The sequence below is a fragment of the Aplidium turbinatum genome, chromosome 12 (assembly GCF_918807975.1).
Source record: "Aplidium turbinatum chromosome 12, kaAplTurb1.1, whole genome shotgun sequence".
Taxonomy (NCBI): Eukaryota; Metazoa; Chordata; class Ascidiacea; order Aplousobranchia; family Polyclinidae; genus Aplidium; species Aplidium turbinatum.
This window is the reverse complement of record NC_137483.1, coordinates 22,297,764-22,319,024: the sequence shown is the minus strand read 5'-3', so window position 1 is coordinate 22,319,024 and position 21,261 is coordinate 22,297,764. Positions and strand designations below refer to the sequence as shown.

At 36.0% G+C, this 21,261-nt stretch overlaps 1 pseudogene across 1 annotated transcript in view; it reads right to left on the bottom strand.

Moving 5' to 3' along the window:
- The window catches only part of LOC145780689 (cytochrome P450 2U1-like), a 32,098-nt pseudogene extending 11,698 nt beyond the window's left edge, over positions 1–20,400 (bottom strand). Inside the window, exons 1-7 of the transcript XR_014290667.1 lie at positions 20,252–20,400; positions 18,713–18,858; positions 14,625–14,727; positions 9,799–9,908; positions 9,110–9,231; positions 7,838–7,952; positions 3,140–3,284 (exon numbers count right to left, since the gene is read on the bottom strand). The product of XR_014290667.1 is annotated as a cytochrome P450 2U1-like (transcript). The remainder of the gene's footprint in view (positions 1–3,139; positions 3,285–7,837; positions 7,953–9,109; positions 9,232–9,798; positions 9,909–14,624; positions 14,728–18,712; positions 18,859–20,251) is intronic.
- Positions 20,401–21,261: the final 861 nt, after the last annotated feature.

Below are 21,261 nucleotides of genomic sequence, written 5' to 3'. Positions count from 1 at the left end.
AAACCAAACTTTACATCGAACCCTAAATGCAGGTTGTTTAACCCTTCCAAGTCCCAGATTGGCCGTATAAGTAAACAATACTTGGACTCTATTAACGTAACCATCCGTGATGCATCACGACTGAATCAATGGAAAAACACAGACTCTGTGTTATCCTGGTTTAAGGCTATTCCATCTAAACGTCAATGCACCTTTATGAAATTTGACATTGTTGATTTTTATCCATCCATTACGGATGAACTTTTGTGTAAAGCAATTGAGTTTGCCAAACCATTTATTGATTTGAATGATTGTATCATACAAACAATTTTCCATGCTAGGAAATTGTTGCTTTTTGATGGTGGTGAAACTTGGGCTAAGAAAGATGGTTTGTTTGATGTTACAATGGGCTCATTTGATGGTGCTGAGATTTGTGAGTTGGTCGGCTTGTTTCTTTTGAACGAACTTTCTGCTATTGTTGACAGAAACATGCTTGGCTTATATCGTGATGATGGTCTGGCTATTTTGCGTAATTTATTTGGCCCTAAAATTGATCGTTTGAGAAAAAATGTCATTCAATTATTTAAACAACATGGCTTAAATATTACTGTAGATACTGGACTAATTGAAACTGATTTTCTTGACGTCACTTTGAATTTGCTATCTGGTAAATTCTGGCCTTATAGAAAACCCAATAATGACCCAATTTATATTCATGCCCAGTCAAATCACCCACCCAATATTAAGAGACAAATCCCGACCATGATTTCAAAGCGATTGTCCGCCACATCATTTGGCCAAAATGAATTTGATAAGACCGCATCTGTTTATAATGATGCCCTTTTGAAAAGTGGTTTTGCGGAGAGAGTTTGCTACAACCCTGCTAATAACTTACGAACATCTAGGAAAAGGAGCCAAAAAATTTTATGGTTTAACCCTCCTTTCAGCTTGCAGGTTGATAGCAATATTGGTAAGGAATTTTTCAATCTTGTTTCCATACACTTTCCACCCCATCATAGATTGCACAAAATATTCAACCGTAATACTATTAAGCTGAGCTACAGTTGTACTCCGAATGTTGCAAGTGTCATATCCTCCCACAATAAAGCAATATTGCAGGCTGATAATGTACCATCGCAGCCTGGTTGCAATTGTAGGGTGAGGCCAGATTGTCCTTTCAATGGGCAATGCTTGCAGAAGGCCGTTGTTTACAAAGCTACTATTGATAACAGCCCGAAGGTTCTTAATTACATTGGTTGTTGTGAAACTACTTTTAAAAAACGTTTTTCCAACCATAAATGTACCTTCATGGATAGGTCTAAACGAAACAGCACCGAGCTATCTAAGGCAGTTTGGGACCTTAAGGACAAGGGTGTTGACCCTAAAATAACTTGGTCCATCCACAGCTGTGCTCGGCCTTATAGTGGAGGTGGTCGTAACAATTGTGGCCTATGTTTGGCTGAAAAGCTGGCCATTCTGAAGGCTGATAGTGTCCACCTTTTGAACAAGCGTTCGGAACTGAAAATAAAATAAATTTCTTTTGATTTTCACAGGTTTTTTTTAAAAAATTTCATTTGATTTTTACAGGCTATAAATCTCATTTAATTTTTACAGGTTTTTACAGGTTTAAAAACAGATTTTATTTCATTTGTTCGGGTCACTACAGGTTACATCATCACAATTCCTTGGGATTTTCACAGGTTATAATTTTGAAAATATTAAATTTCATTTGATTTTTACAGGTTATAAATCTCATTTAATTTTTACAGGTTTAAAAACAATTTTTATTCATTTTGTTCAGATTACTACAGATTGCGCTGATCATCACATATGCATTTTGCTTCTTTGTGATGTCATAGATGTTGCCATCATGTTGTTTGGTTTCCATTGGGACAAATTGATTAAAGCTTTGTCGTGGCGGATGGATGTTGTCCTATGTGATTCTGAGGTTTTTTTTCTGCAGATTAGATTACGGTTATAATATTTAATATCTTTTCAGGAATTCAGGTTTAGAGGTTTTTTTTGCAGATTAAATTACAGTTGCAATATTTAATATCTTCTCAGGAAGTACAGGTTTAGAGATTTTTTTGGCAGATTAAATTACAGTTGTAATATTTAATATCTTTTCAGAATTATCGATTCTTTACTGTTTGCATGTTTTTTTCAGACCTTCTGATGATCCGTTAGGTGAAACAATTTGTAAAGGCTTCAGATAGTAATAACTATATTTGATTTAAGTGGCGTTGTTTATTATTTGTGGTGTGTAAAACAATATTTGTTACTCCTACTTACCATGCCAAAGTGCAGAAGCATCGAGCAATGCACAAGCAAGGTATCTTCAAAGATGAATTCAGTTGTTCTATCTTAAATACTTTGGTAAGAAATTCTAGCTAGATGGTGATCAGTGGCGTAGCCAGGGGGGTGGGTGGGTATTGCAAAGAGAGAGTTTTGCCATTACCAAACATTCAAATATCTCAGCCAGGAATTAACAACAAGAAAACATAGAAAATTGTAGCTTTATTTCCGAAAAATGCCGAAGAAAACATGATCTTATCCTTTTGCTATGCCACCGCAGTCCCTAGCCACCGCACAGTACCATTATACAGGAATATTCATAACCACATTTTTGTTGAAAATACTCTCAGAATGCACCAAATTCAAAGTAATTTTTCAAAATTTTCTAGGGGAGGCCCCCCAGACCCATCGCTGCTGGATGTCGCCATAACCGAAACACGCCGTCAAAACCCCCCCCCCTTTTCAAAATTACTGGCTACGCCACTGCTAGTGATCTTGTTATGTTAGTTTTTCACTGTTATCATGCACCGCATACATTATAGCCTATTTGGGCAATTTCTATAAAAGCGTGCACATTTGGGCAAATTTACGTTCTGCCCCCCAAAATGGTTTGGTCTCGTACGGCTATGACGATCAGTGTTGTAATTGGGTTACTTTTTCCATTTACATGATTTTGCTACTACTGTACAGCCTTTCGGGCACAAATTCTTAATATTGAATGTTTTTGCTGTAGTTCCATACGGGCCTACGTCCATGTCTACCATGGAGGAACACGAGCACGAATAAAAAGGCGTTGATTTTTGTAACTTTAGCCTACTAGCTTACCAATAACCAACGTGCAGCAAACAGTATTTGTTGTACTAACCTATGACTTCAATGATTTCCTTGTAAAGTTTGTGTTGAGATTCCGGGTAATGGATCAAACATAACAAGCTCCAACTTAAAGTGGTGGATGTTGTTTCAGTTCCTGCTTCAAACAATGATCTGAGGTAACAGATAAGCTGGAAACGCTGTTGAAGATAATTGCGATGTCACTAGCAAAAAATTACCACCAACGATTTGATCAGCTGCAAACTCACAGTATGTTGCGTGTTGCCGTATCAGCGACGTAGCCAAGGTTGTTGTGACGATATGTCTAATTGTCTATTTGAGGTATGTTCAGTATATTTTAACCCTCAAAATGAGTCACCATAATCAGAAGCGTACGCAGGATTTTATCGAAAAGAACGTTTTAAAACCTTTTTAGTCAAAACAAACGCCTGTTTAGTAATAATAACCAGCACAGGATAACCATACTCAGCTCACGCTGAAGATACCAAATTTGGAATTTGAACTAGTTGGACTACTTCGGATTGATTTAATTAGCCGCAGAGATGTTTTTTCTGTTAGCCTCGTTAAGAAGAATTTGAGTGGCTGGCACGAATTGATTTCTTGGCCTTGATTTTAGTCGACGGGGCTGCTCAGTTAAAGGAGCAGAGGTCTTAGATTGGAGAAGATGATTTGGCTCCAATGCTCGACGACATAGATACAGTTTGGCTTCTTTGCGATAGATGAGGGAAAAAGCCAATGACGTAATTTATAGAAAAACGTTCTCCAGTAAAACCAGCACAAAATTATTCGGAGTTAAAAATAAATATGTTGAGACCTACGGTATAGCATTGTCAGAAACCAGAAACAAAAAGATGGTTGTACATGGCTTTAATGTTTTAGAAAAAACAAACTATAAATGGCAAGGGTTAGGAGTTAGTTTGGCAAATGCCCAGAGTTGGCTCAATTAAAAAGTGGTCAAATTTCAAAATCCAATTTCTTACAAACAACGCTTTGGTACCTTTTGTACGAATCAATGAAGCACTGCATAGATAAGTAACGGTATTGGTTTTAGTTTTAATATGCTACTGGCAAGTTTTTGGAATTTTTTAAGTGTTGTTATTCAAAAACCAGCCAAACCGTTGATTGAAAATTTAATTGTCCAATAAAGCTTTTAAAGGGGGAGTGGGGGCATGGTTCCTCTGCGCACGTCACTGACCATGATCTTCTGCAAAGCTATAATGTTCATAAACATGAACAAAGAATTTTTCTCGAGTTGGGTGTTTAACCCTATCAAAGTGCTCTTTTAACTCTATTGCCTGTGTTTCTCGGCAGTCGAGTGGCATGAATTGACAGCGATAGAAACGTATTTCAGCCATGAGGCTAGCATTTTATTGCCATCTATTGCCTATCGTTGATGTAGCCAACCAATGCAACTGGAAAATTAACTACCAAATAAAATTTAATTTATATCGAGATAAAAATCATTTGGAGCTATGGCAGTTTATGGAGCGAACATTGACCGAACGAGAATGCATCAAGACGCCAAGGGCGTTAATTGAACTGAAGTTATTTTCAAATTTTTATGAAAAAAAAAAACTGAGTGAAGGTATTCCCCTCCTGGTAAAAGTAGATTCCTCTTCGACGAAACCTCGCTTGGTAAGTAGGCTGGCTCAAAATCTCGAAAAAAAATTTTTTTTTTTTTTAAATCTTTCGTCAGTTTTTAATATTGTTCCTTTTGGTAAATGTATCTCCTACACCAAATTTCACAAAAAAATATTAACGTTTGACCCTGATTCACCTGGTTTGAATTTTTTCAAAATATCGAGTTTTCGCTTATCTCTGAAACTGCTCACTCGCTATCTTCTAATGCATTCTAGCATCTTAATGGACACAATAAGAGGCAGTAACACAAACTTGTAGCAAGCAAAGTGGTTTAATTAGCAACTCCATGAACACTGACACGTGTATTACTCTCAAACTGTCGAATTCTACCACATTTCAGACATGATTTTCTTTGTGTACCGTTCACCGTAGTAAATATTTAGGCCTACTGCTTTCAGTTTCTTGAATCATTTGATGATGTTTATCGATTATCACAGGCCAACAAAAAAAATATATAAAGGCACGACATGTGAGAGTCATTTTAAGGTATTTCGAGGTCCCTGATTGTGAAAATGCACTAAGTTTTCTCGAATTTTTGTTTTTCACTAAGTTTTTTTGGAATTGACTCTAGTTTGTGAGATACAGCAAAAATATTTTTATTGCAATTTTGAGCCCCTAAAGCAGTGTTTCTCAATCTTTTTTGGCCCAACGCCCCCTTTATAAACTGGCGAAGTTTTACCGCCCCCCAACAAAAACGATCAATTACGAAAAGCAAATATACACTCATACAGTATATTTGCAAGCATGTGAAAACAGTAGCTTATACTGGTAGTAGTGGTTACGTCATAATGGCACTCACTAGATTTTGTGATATACTGAAAAATTACTGAATTTAAATTTTAAATAGATAGCGTTTGGTAATAAAACGGTTGGTCAATCAAATACGACGATGGTGTAAGAGAAATTGTTTGGCTATCGTGCGAGCATGTAGAGTAGATTATCCAGACAATGATGTGACAAAATCGTTACGCTGGTCGGTAGATGGGTAAACCAGAATGCCCCCTAATAATTAAAACGCCCCCTGGGGGGCGGTACCGCCCCCGTTGAGAACCACTGCCCTATAGATTTAACGTCGTGTCGTTTGCTACATAGACAAAACTGGAAGTAATCCCAACCCAGGCACATTTCTGAGTTGTATAAACGCCATTTGGAACCAATCACGTTGATTACAACCCAAACAAACAGCTATTTAACGTTTACTGGCCTAGTAACAATCAAAATATGATGTGAAGTAAGCCCGAGGACACAAGATGTAGAACCCAGGACTTATCTTGATCACCCAGCTTCATGTCAAAGTAATAATAATGCTTGTTTTTATATAGCACTGTATCTATCGCAGAATGTGTTGCTCCTCTGCGTTGCCTCATGCAGTAAAATATATCTGAGTTGTTTGTACAGCATCCTACTAGTCAAAGGCATGTTTTATTAGCCTATATGTCATTTATTAGCCTATAGACCAGAGAAAAAAAACTTCTTGCAGCAAAGACTTGGCCTTAGCAAAGGCTTAGAATAAAATTTCATTTGTACAAGTATCCGTTTCAGTAGGCCTACCTTTTCAATATAAGGCTGCATTCATAAACACATGACTTTCGGGCTATTTTTCTTGTGATGTAGGCCTACTGATTTACAACTGTTTTCATTGAGTATTCATCTATCCTTTACGTTAATCACAGTTCATTTCAACCCTTGCTTGCGTTTTGAACTTTCGTACCTTATCAACCAATTGAACTGGACAAGTGCAATTATGACATCATAATGGTAAACAGAGCTGAAAATAAGTAACTTGTTAATTGAGAGTTTTTAAGTAACGATTTCAAAATTATTTTCATTGTCGGATATCTCAAAAACTAGAGCCAATTCGAAAAAACTAAGTGCATTTTCGGAATCAGGGGCCCTGAAATACTCTATAATGACTCTCTCCTTTTGTGCCTAAAATTTTTTGTTGGTCTGTGATTATAGATTCACTGACCCCGAAAAGGCTGTAAAATCAACTAAAATGACACTAAAAGCATGCCCTATTAGTGACTCTCAGACTTGGAGCAGGGTAAAGATGTTCCATGTGGTAGTTAGCAGGGGAAGTGACGTCAAAATCACGTGCTCAAATTTTGACAAATCCCCTGTTCGGATACTGCTAAACCACTTCGAAATTTATTAATTTTTTGGAAAAATTCAAAATTTCTCCTTGGGTGAACCAGGGTCAAAGGTGAAAACCCAACAAAAATTTTGGGTTTGCAAATATCAGTGAGCAAAATGGAACATTATTCCAAACTGATAAAAATGTTCAAGAAAATCAAGGAAAGTGAGCCATAGGCGTAGCCAGGGGGGGGCGAAAGGGGCCATGGCCCTCCCCAAATTTTCAAAGTTTGGATTCTGAAGTTGAACCCTTTGCTGAAAATATGGTATAATTTGTATAAATTTACATCGTTTTCCAAGACATCTGGCTATTATCACCCCCCAGGACTTGTTTTAGACACACAGAAAGACACTAATACATTTTGCAAATCCTAAATCGCGCAAAGTTTACGCGATTTACGTTTCTTTTTTAAACTAATCTGTGGAAGCAATTTTAGAATCGCTTACTCTGTTGGGTTTTTGTGTAGCTGAGTTTTTGTGTTCTCTAATTTTTGCCCGTTCGTGTGTAACAGCTACCTTTAATAAGTTAATAGCTGTTTATCTGCCTATAAATTTCATACAAATATTACCCTAAAAGTGTTTCCAGAAAGCGTTATAACCCAATATTTGAGTGTAATTTTGCAAAAATTTTCCGGGGGAGCATGCCCCCGGACCCCCCTACAATACGCGTGCCTTCGGCACGCTCTAACCCCCCACCACTTTTATTGCTTTCCTTGCTCAACCCACCAGGATACGCCACTGCACATCAGGTGGCGATGTCTTAAATCAAACACTTTGTTGTTCTCTTCAATTTGTACCGACAGCATTCATAAAATATTTGGCCCCCCCCAAATTTTTTTTCTGGCTACGCCACTGAAGTGAGCCACCCTATTGGTAAGTCGTGAAACAAATTAACTTCAGTGAACTGCCATGCCAGAATAATTGCTTACACAGAACAAACGTCAACAAATCAACTTACAGTAAAGCTTGGATCTTCGTTCTTTTTCATCTCTACAAGAAAGGCGTCAATAAAATCTCTCACATTTTCTGCATCAAATGTTCTTCGTGTTCGTCTACAATTTCAGACAACATGTCTGCAAAGAAAACTTACGTTGAAAAGTTAAGCATTGTTTTTTAATAAAACAACCGATAAATAATAAGGTGAAAAGAAGATTTTCCAAGATTTAGCACAGTTGCACTCTAATTGGTAAAATATATTACTGTGCTTTATAGTAAGCAAACGGTCGTTATTGATAAAACGGAAAATGTCGTTGGAAGTTAAGAAAATACGGAATTTGACGAGCCAGAAACATTAGTTTAACGGTTTTTAAATGTGATTTTTAAATTTTCTGGAAATCGTACCGAGCCACGGTAACTTAACTTCATGTAAACTGGGCATTTTTGTACCTAGGCCGAATTGTGGTGAAGACGAGGATTGGCTGATAGTTTTAGAAATTGTCGCTGTTCAAATTGGCGTAGAAATTATTCACGGTGTTCAAATTACCATTTCGCTTCATAGTTGAAATTTTATTCACCTCAGAATTTAGTTTGCAATCTGAACACATGTTAATTAAGTGTTCTGTGCGAGTCAAAGTGAAAGCGAGGTTGATATTAGGTTCAATTTATTTTTCTTCTTGCGACAAGTTCCTGAAGTGAGTCAGAAGAAAAGAAGTGTAGTTTCGAACAATAACAAACTTTCTTCTACACATATCAAAGTTCTGTACAACAAATGCTCTGATGAATAATATTCTTTGCTATTGCAAAACTGATGGAAACGATGCTCACCCTTTATTTCCTTCGTAAGATAACCGAAACATCGCGAAATGATTAATTTCTCAGTTTTATATTAAGATTAAGAATCCTGCTTGCTTTGTTGACTGAGTTATTTCTGCTTTCAAAATTTATAGAAACATGTCGATTTTACAGCATGCCTTTTGTGCAAAAATAGTCAAGAATGAATTCATTTTCTGTTACATAGCCTACAAGATACTGTCAGCAGACAAGCTAACTTTCACCATAGCGTTAGACTCAGAGCAATCACAAAGACAAGTCAACTGCCTTTGAATAAAACGCTGATGGCCAAAACAAGTAATAAAATAATGCAATCGTTATATCGGCCCTGCTAGCGACCAGCAAAAATGATTGATAGAATGAGTGACTTTCCTTTCAGCTTGGGAGGAGCAATGAACGTAATGTACGAAAAAGGTGCCAAATTTTATATAAGTGGACTAATGCTCAACAAATACATCACCGATTGAAACTTGCATGTTCTTTACATTACGTTGGTTGTATTTTGATAAAATAGGAACTTTCATGAGAAAAGGGATTAATACAAACAAGCTCATCATGAAATTTGTGATTGGATCGTTGACCCTGCAAAATATTAGAAAGGTATATTTCAAATTTCTGCCGATCTGTTCATTACTTTAGCTGGGGATAATTGGTAGACTTGAATATCGGGTAGCCTATATATAAATCGGAGATTTACAAAAGAAATAAGATGTGGTTGTGTGCAGCAGTTTAGCGTGACAACCTTTAAATTTCATATTCTTGTAAAATATAGACAAGAATTTCAAAGGCTATACCATTTTCACCATCGTTATATAGGCTATATTTACTCATGTAGTGATGACGTTTGCAATGGCCTTGTGACTAGCTGTTTGTAAAACCGCAAACATAATATCTGAACAGAACAAATTCGACCAGATCATTCTTGAAAGCATTTTTTTCATTCATTTGACTAACTTTGTTCTTTCAGACCACCATGAAATAATTCCCTGGCAACAACAATCGGAAAACTTCACTCTGCAAATCTCGGTAACTGGCCCTTCTAACAAGCCTCTACATACAAGTATGCGAAACTACCAGGAATAACCTATCAAAGGCTTTTGTCAGTCTGAGGATAAAGATTTAAAACCAACCAACCAAATATATTTTCACCTGTTCAAAAAGATGCGCAATATCTTCGTAAACTTTTCGTCGTCGTAATTAAACCGCTTTCCCATTACAAACGAACAGATAATATTAGAGACAGCATTGTGAAGAAGAACCTTGAAACAAAAAACATAAACAAAAGTTGATTAATAGTCCATACAACATTAGCATATTGAGCCTTTAAAGTTACCCACATTCATGAATAAGAATGCTTGGCATGTATCGTGCTTCAATATTGTATATGAAAATTTAACCGTATCTGTCACTGCTTCCTTTTGGCGTCAAGAGTTACTGGCCGAGACCATCAGGTCTACGTCTCTCTTATTGATAACACTGGCCGACACAATTTTTGGTGCCGGCGGTTTTTGAACTGATTTAGACTAACTTTGGGGCGCTGAATCCGAAAATGCAATCAGTTTTTCTCCATCAGGTCAACTTTTTAAGTTACAGTGATTCCACTGCATGAGTGAACTTGTGCATAAGGGCCATTCCGTGTCGATTCACACAGTCAAGAGATTCAACCTTTCGATTTTCTTTAAATTTTACACACCTTTTTACTATTCTATATGATGAACACTTGCAAAATTTGAGTGAAATATATTGAGAAACACGAGAGTTATGAACCATTTAGTTTGGGGGGGTCTGCTGAGGGGGCACAAATTTTTTTTTTGGCCATGTTTGAGGCCCTATTACTGCTAAACTAAATTAGGTAACAACCCAATTTTTTTACAGGTGATAGTACTTCTGCCAAAAATTGAAAAAACAACATCGTTCACTCTAAAAGATCAAAGGTCATAGACTCTCAAATTTGGCCGTTTCCAGCTCTCGGCTAAAATTTTCCAAAATTTGAAAAGCTCACCAAGACCCCATTTCTGATTGGTTTTGGCTGAAATTTGGTGGAAATGTTGTTTACAGGATTGTCTATCAACTAAAAAAATTTTAGTAGAAAATATGAAATAGGTTGGGAGATATTTTATATGAAACATGAGTCAAAATGGAAAAAAAGCTAAAAGTGGGGTCCTTTTAATATCCCGGTTACCCATGACCCCAGAGAAAATTTGCACTGAAATTTTATCCACATATTCACTAAGATATGACAAGTCCACCATGCAAAATTGATCCATGGTTCTCAATGTTTTATAGAAAGTATGCGTCAAAGTAAATCCAATTGTGGCAACCCTTCAAAAACAGGAACAGGAAGTTCAATCAATCAATCAATCAATCAATGTTTTATTTGTCAGTAACAGGAACATAGGTACATGTTTGAAATATGCAATATACACAGTACAAAAGTTACACAAGTTCCCATACCGACAGGGAGACAACGAGACGACCATACGGTCTACTAGTCAATTGCCACCCTACGAAAATTACGATTTTGCCATTTAAAATAAGCTTACAAGAGAAAAATAATAATTGAAACGTTCCCGCGCTTCAACAACAGCATACGCACAAAAAAAAAACAAAAACAAAAACATATTGATGATAACGTAGGCCAAAACACAAAATTCCATGAAGCAAGCAGAGAATAATAAAGTTTCCGAAGCAACTGACAAGTTGGTTTCCATAACATATCACTTACGATGCACTGTAGCTTTGTAAAATTAACGTTTTGATCTCTTTTTTGAAACAATGAAATGATAAGTTTTTTAGCCTGCTTGGAACCTCTGACCAGAGCATTGGTCCCAATACCTGCATGGACTTCTTGCCAAATTCTGTGTTTGATCTGTTTATAAAATAATTGTTGCCTGTTTGATATCTTGTGTTATGCTGATGAATAGATGAAGCATTTGTAAATAAATCACAATACGTAGACGGATACTCATTCATATGAACTTTGTACATATGTTTTTTAATTTCAATGTTATGTATGTCTTTTAGTTTCAAGATGTTCATTTTGAAAAATAAAAAATTAGTGTGAGCATAGTAATTTTGTTTCGTAATTATTCTTATAACCTTTTTTTGTAATTTTATTAATGGATCCAGTGCACTTTCACAGGCCTTTCCCCAGCTTGAAATACAATATTGCAAATGACAGTAAATCAAAGCGTGATACACATCTTTTAAAGTGTCTGTGTTGACATAATTTCTGAGTTTAAGCAACGCCCATGAGCCTTTTGCTACTTTTCCGCAAATTTTATCTATGTGGTATTTCCATGTTAATTTGTTATCTATGTAAACGCCAAGGTATTTTATTTGATCTTTTTGTTGAATGCTTGTGTTACCAATGTTAAAGTTCTTCATTGTGTACAAGTGTGTAGCACTGGCCTGATTGCTGCAAAGCTAGGTTTGGATATTGCAAGAAAGTCCTATTTTCCTGTTTATGCCTTTTGTGTTTACTGCACAAAAACAGCAGTCGCTATTATGATATTTTAGCTCATGCCACACCATTAGACTTCTTTTGTTTCGTCCATTGACGTAAATGTTCTTTCAAAGTTTTGCAAACAATGTGGGGAGCCCAAGACTTATCTTGATCCCCAACTTCACTTTACAGTAAAGTAAGCAAGAAAACTTTAAAGTAAACTTTAAAGTAAACAGTAGTAAAGGTGTGGATACACAACACCTTCAGACTCCATACCTTTACTTTACTGTAAAGTGAAGTTGGGGATCAAGATAAGTCTTGGGCTCCCCACATTGTTTGCAAAACTTTGAAAGAACATTTACGTCAATGGACGAAACAAAAGAAGTCTAATGGTGTGGCATGAGCTAAAATATCATAATAGCGACTGCTGTTTTTGTGCAGTAAACACAAAAGGCATAAACAGGAAAATAGGACTTTCTTGCAATATCCAAACCTAGCTTCAGCAATCAGGCCAGTGCTACACACTTGTACACAGTGAAGAACTTCCTGTTCCTGTTTTTGAAGGGTTGCCACAATTGGATTTACTTTGACGCATACTTTCTATAAAACATTGAGAACCATGGATCAATTTTGCGTGGTGGACTTGTCATATCTTAGTGAATATGTGGATAAAATTTCAGTGCAAATTTTCTCTGGGGTCATGGGTAACCGGGATATTAAAAGGACCCCACTTTTAGCTTTTTTTCCATTTTGACTCATGTTTCATATAAAATATCTCCCAACCTATTTAATATTTTCTACTAAAATTTTTTTAGTTAATAGACAATCCTGTAAACAACATTTCCACCAAATTTCAGCCAAAACCAATCAGAAATGGGGTCTTGGTGAGCTTTTCAAATTTTGGAAAATTTTAGCAGAGAGCTGGAAACGGCCAACTTTGGGAGTCTATGACCTTTGACCTTTTAGAGTGACAAAGTGAACGATGTTGTTTTTTTCAATATTTGGCAGAAGTACTATCACCTGTAAAAAAATTAGGTTGTTACCTAATTTAGTTTAGCAGTAATAGGGCCTCAAACATGGCCAAAAAAAAAATTGTGCCCCCTCAGCAGACCCCCCCAAACTAAATGGTTCATAACTCTCGTGTTTCTCAATATATTTCACTCAAATTTTGCAAGTGTTTATCATATAGAATAGTAAAAAGGTGTGTAAAATTTAAAGAAAATCGAAAGGTTGAATCTCTTGACTGTGTGAATCGACACGGAATGGCCCTTATGCACAAGTTCACTCATGCAGTGGAATCACTGTAACTTAAAAAGTTGACCTGATGGAGAAAAACTGATTGCATTTTCGGATTCAGCGCCCCAAAGTTAGTCTAAATCAGTTCAAAAACCGCCGGCACCACAATTTTTTTTTTTTTTTGTCGGCTAGTGTAATTACTCCGTCGGCTTATATCAAATAACAACGGGAAAAAGTATGCCGTTGGTCAAAAGCCTCATCTATCACTTCAATCAATTTATTTTGCAAAATATATTCGTGATTGTGTATTTTTGGTAGAAAAGGTGATAAAGACTCGGTTTTTGACCTATTTTCGCCATTTCTTGGTCAAATTTCTCAGTTCACATTTTATTTTGAAAGTCCTCTTGCATAGAACACAGAATTTCATCAATTTTGTTTTTCCGTTTCTGTACAAACAGTATTCCATGCACTTTTTGCACTACAAAGCAATTTGCGCAAATAATAAATTACCTTCCTAATCATTGTCTGCCAGTAAAGAATGACTCATATCGCGTCAAAGACCAACTCCCTACCCAGACAGAAAAATCGACATTGAATCAATGTAATAATGACGGATTTTGCTGCCTGGGTAGAGAATGGAATTTTAGCGCTGTTGCGTAATGAATAACAAACACAAAATGAAACCGCACGCTAATAGTAAACTGTCAATCAAGCTATTGAATATCAGGAAATTTCTTGCATTTTATAACTGGCTGTGACAAAAGGTTTATTGTGAACTTCACAATTATCCGATACCAACATAATCGGGATTAAAAGTTGGGGCAAGAAAAAAAAGTAAAAGTCAATAAATCTCAGGTTTCTAGCGTCACTGCTTCTATGTGAAATTGCTGAATTAGCAGAGGGCTAGACCATAAGGTCTACGCCAGTAACAGATACGGTTAATCGCAGAAGATTCACCAATATGACTTTTTTTTTCACAAACTCAGTTACGCCGTGGTGGGACGAACAGCGCGCTTCCAATCCGCGCCAGATCCTTTATCGCGATATCCACAATAGAGATTTTATTTGATTAAAAACGTGAAGTTGTAATAGTTTTGATACAAAAAATCTACGAAGAAGAGGGATGCGTACAACACTACTTTGCTTTGAGAAGCGAAGAAACTAGACCGGTAAAAGACGAACAAGACAAGCAATTGACTGATAAACTTGTATCGAGCCTATCAAAATATAGGATAAGTTGAAGGAACTTATTCTCGCAACGAACAATAAACTGATTTATTATTTTGTGACTCACTGATACGTTGAATGGTTTTCCATTTTCCGATCTAATGGCTTCGTACAAGCAGGAAGACTCTTCGACCAGTCCCTCTTCCATAGTACGTTTCCCAAACCCAAACCTAACCAAAGGATTAAAAATATAATGCAATTAATTGAAAACCATGGACACTGTCCTGTGCCAACTTTCTGATACAAGGGTGTCCTCCTGCATTGCGTTCTCAATCGTTGCATAGGCTATCTTGAGAGAAAAGAATGTTCTCAACTGTTAGAACTGAAAGAACTGCTTTATACGTCAATTAGAAGAACGAAGACATCCTACTTGACACACTGGAGAATTTTATCGCTATTCTGCCTGTTATTATATATCTAACTTTGTTGGTTTGTTTATTTTATTTTCTTGTTGTAGTGTCACAATTAGAGATGTAAAAAAACGTTTTTTTTGTTTTAAAAAAAAACGAGCTCGTTTTTTTTGTTTTTTATCATTTTTTTTGTTTTTTATTCGTTTTTTTTGTTTTTTTTACCTATTTTTTTATTAAATGTCACAATATGCAGCAATTAGGGTAAACTCATTGCAATAGCGTCTCTTTCAACAAAAAAATAGTCTCATAACTCGTATAACATCTTTCAAATGAGACAATATGTCTCTCAAGTCTCAACACACGAGCCATAAAGGTTTCTCATCGTCTCAAATAGTAACACAGTGTCCTATGGTTGGCACATCTCAAGTATTGTCTGTAATTTGGTTCAGCCAGTTGTTAAATGCAGTACCGCACTCGTGTACAGTTTCGAAGCCACCTGGGATTTTGGTTAATGGGCAATGGGCATGTTACGTTAGGACCAGGCGGTCAGGGTCCTGTTTCTCTACTTCACAAAGGCACTTTTCACCAGCACACCACACCATTACCAGTACAACGTCAAGAGATTGTTCCAGTTGATGTGCATTTGGTGCAAACGTGATGAAAATCACACAAGCGGTTCTCGAGTTATAAGTGAAATAACCTTAGCCACTAAGTGGCTTTATAGATAAGGAGCAATAGAAAAACGACCATATCTCATGAACCGCTCAACATATTTACATAAGTTTTAGCTCTACCCCCATGTTTTATGGGGTGGGCTATCTGTTTATGAATATTAAAACAAGTTTTGGCTACTACTTTTTGAGCTAAAAAGAAATTAACCTCTTGTCGTTACGCACCAATAAAACCATGGTGCGTAAATTAAAAAAAAAATAATTGGGTAGAAGAAAGATTGATGACAAGTTTGGCAAAAGCAGTGTAGTGCTAAAGTCCCAACTTTTAGCCCAAATCACATTTAAATGTAGTGAAAGATGGAAACGTTTTGATGTTTTTTTATTTTCCCTGAAGAGATTCAATAATCTTTTGTGACGTCATAGTCATGTTTGTTTTCCCTTAATCACACCATTGTGCTGTCATAGACATGTTTAAAAGAAGTATGGTTATTGGTTGCACTTAATCCATCCAATTTGAACTAGTTTGCAGAACTTTGAGACTTTAGCACTTTTTTTGTTTTTGCCTAACTTTTCGTCAATCTTTCCTCTGCCCAATAAAAAAAATTAAAGTTTGCATCATGGTTTTATTGGTGCGTAACGACAAGAGGTCAATTTCTTTTTATCTCAAAAAACAGTAGGCCTAGTTCCCAAATAAAATAAGTTTTCATCTTTGATGTTTGTTTTGTATCTTTATCCTGCATTGTGGGAATATGGGTAAAACTTTATTCTTGTCAGGAAAAGCATTATAAAGCATTTATTCACTATGTGAACACTGAGCACTGAGCAGTGCTGAAAAACTCCACTTTAAAGGAAAAATTTCTTCATTCAAGGTTGGTAGAATGGTAGTTACTAGCAATAGTCAACATGGGTGGTGGGCATTTGAAAGGAACATTAACCTAAACCTTTTCTGACAAATGCACTAACTTTTGACAGCTAAAAATATCAGTGATAAGGTCTCTTGCATTATATGTCCCAAATAATCTGCAAGAAGCATCAATAACGAAGTGTCCAATCCAAGATCTTACAACACACGAAAAGAATACTTCTGTTTCAACATTTATAAAGCATATACATCGTTGGCAAGCTATCAGTTACGAAACATGTTTAAACAAGCTATTGGCAATAGCTTGCATTAGTAAATTACCACGTCCACAAACAAGGTAAATGTGTGTACTGAATACTGCCACCTTGTTTTGTCAAAATTTCGTCAACCCATTGAGTGTGTACAAGAATAACCAGTACCACAGTATACTAACATCATAGGCTAACTTCCATAAAAGGAAAAAGAAATTAACTCATCTACATTATGTCATGTATCAAATTTCATTAATTCGATGTTTGTCAGGTCTACTGCCACAAACATGCCAGAGAATGAAGAAGAAAGCGAAACAACATAGGTCCTCATAGGACTATGCAAAAACATATGCTGCTGCCAAACACAAACACTTTGGAATTTCAGCACACCAATAAAACTATTTTTAGTAATTTAATGTTTTTCAAGAGCACTATAATGAAACTAAGCTGTAAATTGCAAAAAAATTGCAACTTTTCCAGAAAAATATGAAAAAAACAAAAAAAACAAAAAAAAACAAAAAAACGAGTGTTTTTTTGGCTCAGGTTTTTTTTGAAAAAAAACACGTTTTTTTTTAAAAAAAAAACGGTTCGTTTTTTTGCATTTACATCTCTAGTCACAATCAATGTGCAGTGCCTTGCGATGGGCTGCTTTGTATCTTGACCGAACGTGCTGTTTGATTGTAAAATTCTTGTGCGATGTGTTATTATCAGTTATGATCTGTAATAACCTTTGATTGTGAAATCGTTGTTATGTAACGTATTTCTAGATCATTCTGTAAGATGCGAACCTCAAATGTATTCTTTTGTTTTTCACAATTGCCAAACGTCGTTTGTCATGACGTCCTAAGGATGTTTATCAGTGGATCTGTGATTGCGAAATCTTTATTACGTGACGTGTTTCTAGAACCTACTACCCTACGTGCGAATCTCGAAGCTTCTTGTGTTTGCTTTTCACGTTTTGCCAGGTGCAGGGTTTATGACGTCACAAAGTTGTTTACGTTTAATGCAACCTGACAGAACAATGAGTTCTGTAACATTACGTAACCTTCTCGAAGTTACAGGACCAAACAACCTGCTATAAATAGTGGTCTAATTTGAGAATTTTATTATTATGATTTTGATTATTATGAGTTGATTATGAGAGATCATTATTGTAGCAGTGGTAGATGGTAATAGACGCAAAGATTATTATTGATCGACAGTTGAAGTTATTGAATACGAGTAAAGCAAAGTTGATGCTAACATAATTTCTAATTTGAATAAGTTGCCGGAAATGCTGAACCATTCGTTAAAGTCCTTAACAATTTTCATTATCATTTCACTAGTAGAACTATTCGACATTAAATTGACTGCTTTTCGGTTATAACCCTTTAAACTACGTTATTGAACCTTTCCAAGTCTCTTTCCTGGTAAGAGATAGAAAGAAACTGTGACATGTAGGCTACTCTTCTTGTTACTGACTCTTCTTTTCATAGTTTTTCTTTTATTTGCATGAGGATGGCGGCTGACTTTGTTGGCCCTGTGGTCTTTTGCTGTCATCCTAGTACCAGCACCACATTCAATGTACGGTATTTGTTTATGTATTTATATATTAATTGATGTATACCTACGTGCTGTAGCGCTAAACCAAATAAAAAGAATCTGAAATCTGCAGCCTAGTTTTGGCAGCTTGAATCCTTTTCTTGGCACATAGGACAGATGGAGCATTTCTAAGCAGCCATAATACAGATCGGATTGACAACAGAATGCGTTTAAATAACATGACCGATCAGTAAGGTATGAGTGCGGTAAGCAACTGTACAATGGTAAAGACATTTTCCTGATGCTCAAACGGTCGTTCGACACCCATTTGGTGAAGAACGCAGTAGCGTTCCGTCAAAACACAATGACGTGTTAACTTAAATGGAAGTATCAGCATCTTGGCATTTCCGTCGCTTTCAAGATCTTCAACTATCAATGAGCTTTGGTTAAACAAAACATAAAAAGTAGACTTTCATTTTTTGTAGTAGGCTATTATATACCCTCGTAGTGTCGTTATTCCAAATTTCCGTTGCGTCTTGAATCGTTCAGAGTAGTCCATGAATGTAATACCATTTCCTTTGTTGAGCTGATGAAACAATGGGATGATCGGTCTGCCAGAAAACTTTGTTTGTTGCTTCACAAATGCCTAAAAGACATGATAGAAAAAATTAAAACTTAATGCTTGTATAGTATGGAACTACAAGAAACACACTTATTCTTCTGATAATCCAAAATTTCATTTTATCGAATTAACTTGTTCAATTCTAATTGTATTATCGTTGGCTAGTTGTTGAAATATGTTGATTATTTGTTGTTCAAATTACAACATGTTGATAATTCGAGTTCTAATGATAAGGGGTTAAAGCAAGATTGATCAAAACCCGGGGTACAAAACTCTTTACTGATATTATGGTTAACGTCGTTGCAGATAGCAAACTTCTGAGACAGTTCAACAGCTGAAGAAAAAGTGTCCAAAGAAATGGCTGTACCCTTTAGTAGGCTAATGTTTACAATATTTTCTGAGTAAACAAGTAAAAGAAAGGTTGGTGTTACGCGTTTCAATTTTTGAAGTAAAATTATATTTTAACTAGCTCAAATTAGATCTATTCTTTACGAAAGCAGATAAATATTTTCCGGAAAAAAATCCAACTTGGTAACTATCCTCCAGGAAAAAACACTCTTATAAATATTCCTTTGAAAATATTTCTAGTAAATATTTCCACTTGCAAAAAATTAAAACTATTTAACTTGGAGATACTTTTCTGAGAATGTTTAAGAGGGTGGATTTTTACCAATTAACATGCTTAACTTCCAAAGGCTATCTGTTAATAATATTTTAACAACCAACACAATCACAATATTTCGTTTAACTCGTCATTGCAAAGTTATGTACGAATTTACGGTAGGTTAATTAGTTTGTAGCCTATACTGTAGCTTACAACCAGAAAAACAATTACAAGATAATCCACTGTGCAAGTAAATTTTAAAATATATATCAGCTGACTTGAACATTTAAGTGTCAATTGACAACTGCTTAGTGTAGGCTACTGTAATATTAGCCTAGATTGTATTATTTGTATTGCAAATTATGTTAGTAAACTTAATTTACAGAAACCTACATTGATTTGACGCATAGTTAAAAAAGAAGGGTGTTTGATGAATTCGGTGTGGTTTTACATAGTTTGAGCTATAGGTGAAGTGAACAAGAAGGCTATTAGTCAAATTTCAAGTTAATTGAAGATATAGTTTAAATAACACCTGATAAGTCGTAAAACTGTAGCACAACCACCCTATTTTCGTTAGCAGCTTGGGTTGGATAACATCGACTTTTTTATTTTTTGATGATTGTAGCCTAAGTATTCTTCATCATAGTTAACAATAGCTGATACCTAGGCTGAATAGCTGTTGCTTTGTTTCACTTTAGCAGACATTTGGAAAAGTACGGTAGCCTAATTGGTATACCGTGGTTTTAATTCACTTGAGTCAAGAGTGATCTAATAGTTAATTTCAACCATTTTTATGATACACCAATGCCTCACCTCATGAATGGATTGAAAATCATTGAGTACAACAATGTCTTCGAGACCCATTCGAACTGATATTATGGGTCCATAGGCTTCGCTCCATTTCTTCATAGTACGCTCAGAGTATTTTCCAATAAATGGCACAACCCCTAAGATAGGGAATCCCCTTGGCCCCGGGGGAAAGTTGGTTGGTCTTCGATACCATATAAAGAATAAGAATGCTACAATCGCAACACCAACCCAAGTAAACTGTGCAGCTTGAGAAAAGCCATCAAGCATGTTTTGAACATCCATGCCTTCCCAATAGTATCAAAGAAGTGAAGGTTAAGAAATAATAGCGTCTTAAGCTATCCTATGCTGCAGCATAGAATAAAAACATCTAGCGGTTAAAAATATAAGGTAAGCATAAAGCGTTTAGCCTGTCGATGGTTGAGCTGTAGTCTGTGTATGCGCATTTACACAGTGAATATTTGTACATTTCTTTCCCACAAAACATTAGGTTAATGTGTAGGTTACAAATGTACGATTCTTTTAGTTTTGTTCTGGGTTACGGCACTCTAAAATTTAGGACACTCATGATTGCTGAACTGAAGCAAGACATCTTTTCTATTGTGTTATCTAAATAGGCTGCTGAAAAGCCGGTAACATACGCAAAGCAACTACATAATCGTCAATTGATTCTGCTGGGTTTTGGGCTGTTCTTCGCAAGCGTACAGTTGCTGCAATTGGATTTTCTTTGAGTTTGAAGCATAGGTTTGAAGTGATTCTCTGGTAGGCCTATTTTGATTGTCTTGACTTAGTCTAGGCTATACATTATCTTCAAACATTGATTCGTCCACCGCTTTCCTGAAAAATTCATTGACCTTCTTTGCCAAGGCAGTGGTAGCCTACTAGGTAGTAACATAGCTTTCTATCAGCGTTGTAGCCTATTAGACGCTCCTGAGGCCGCAACATAATTTTGAAACATTTGTTTCCACGTATTCTTGGTAGATAGCAAATTGCCTGCACCAACTAAAAATGGTGGA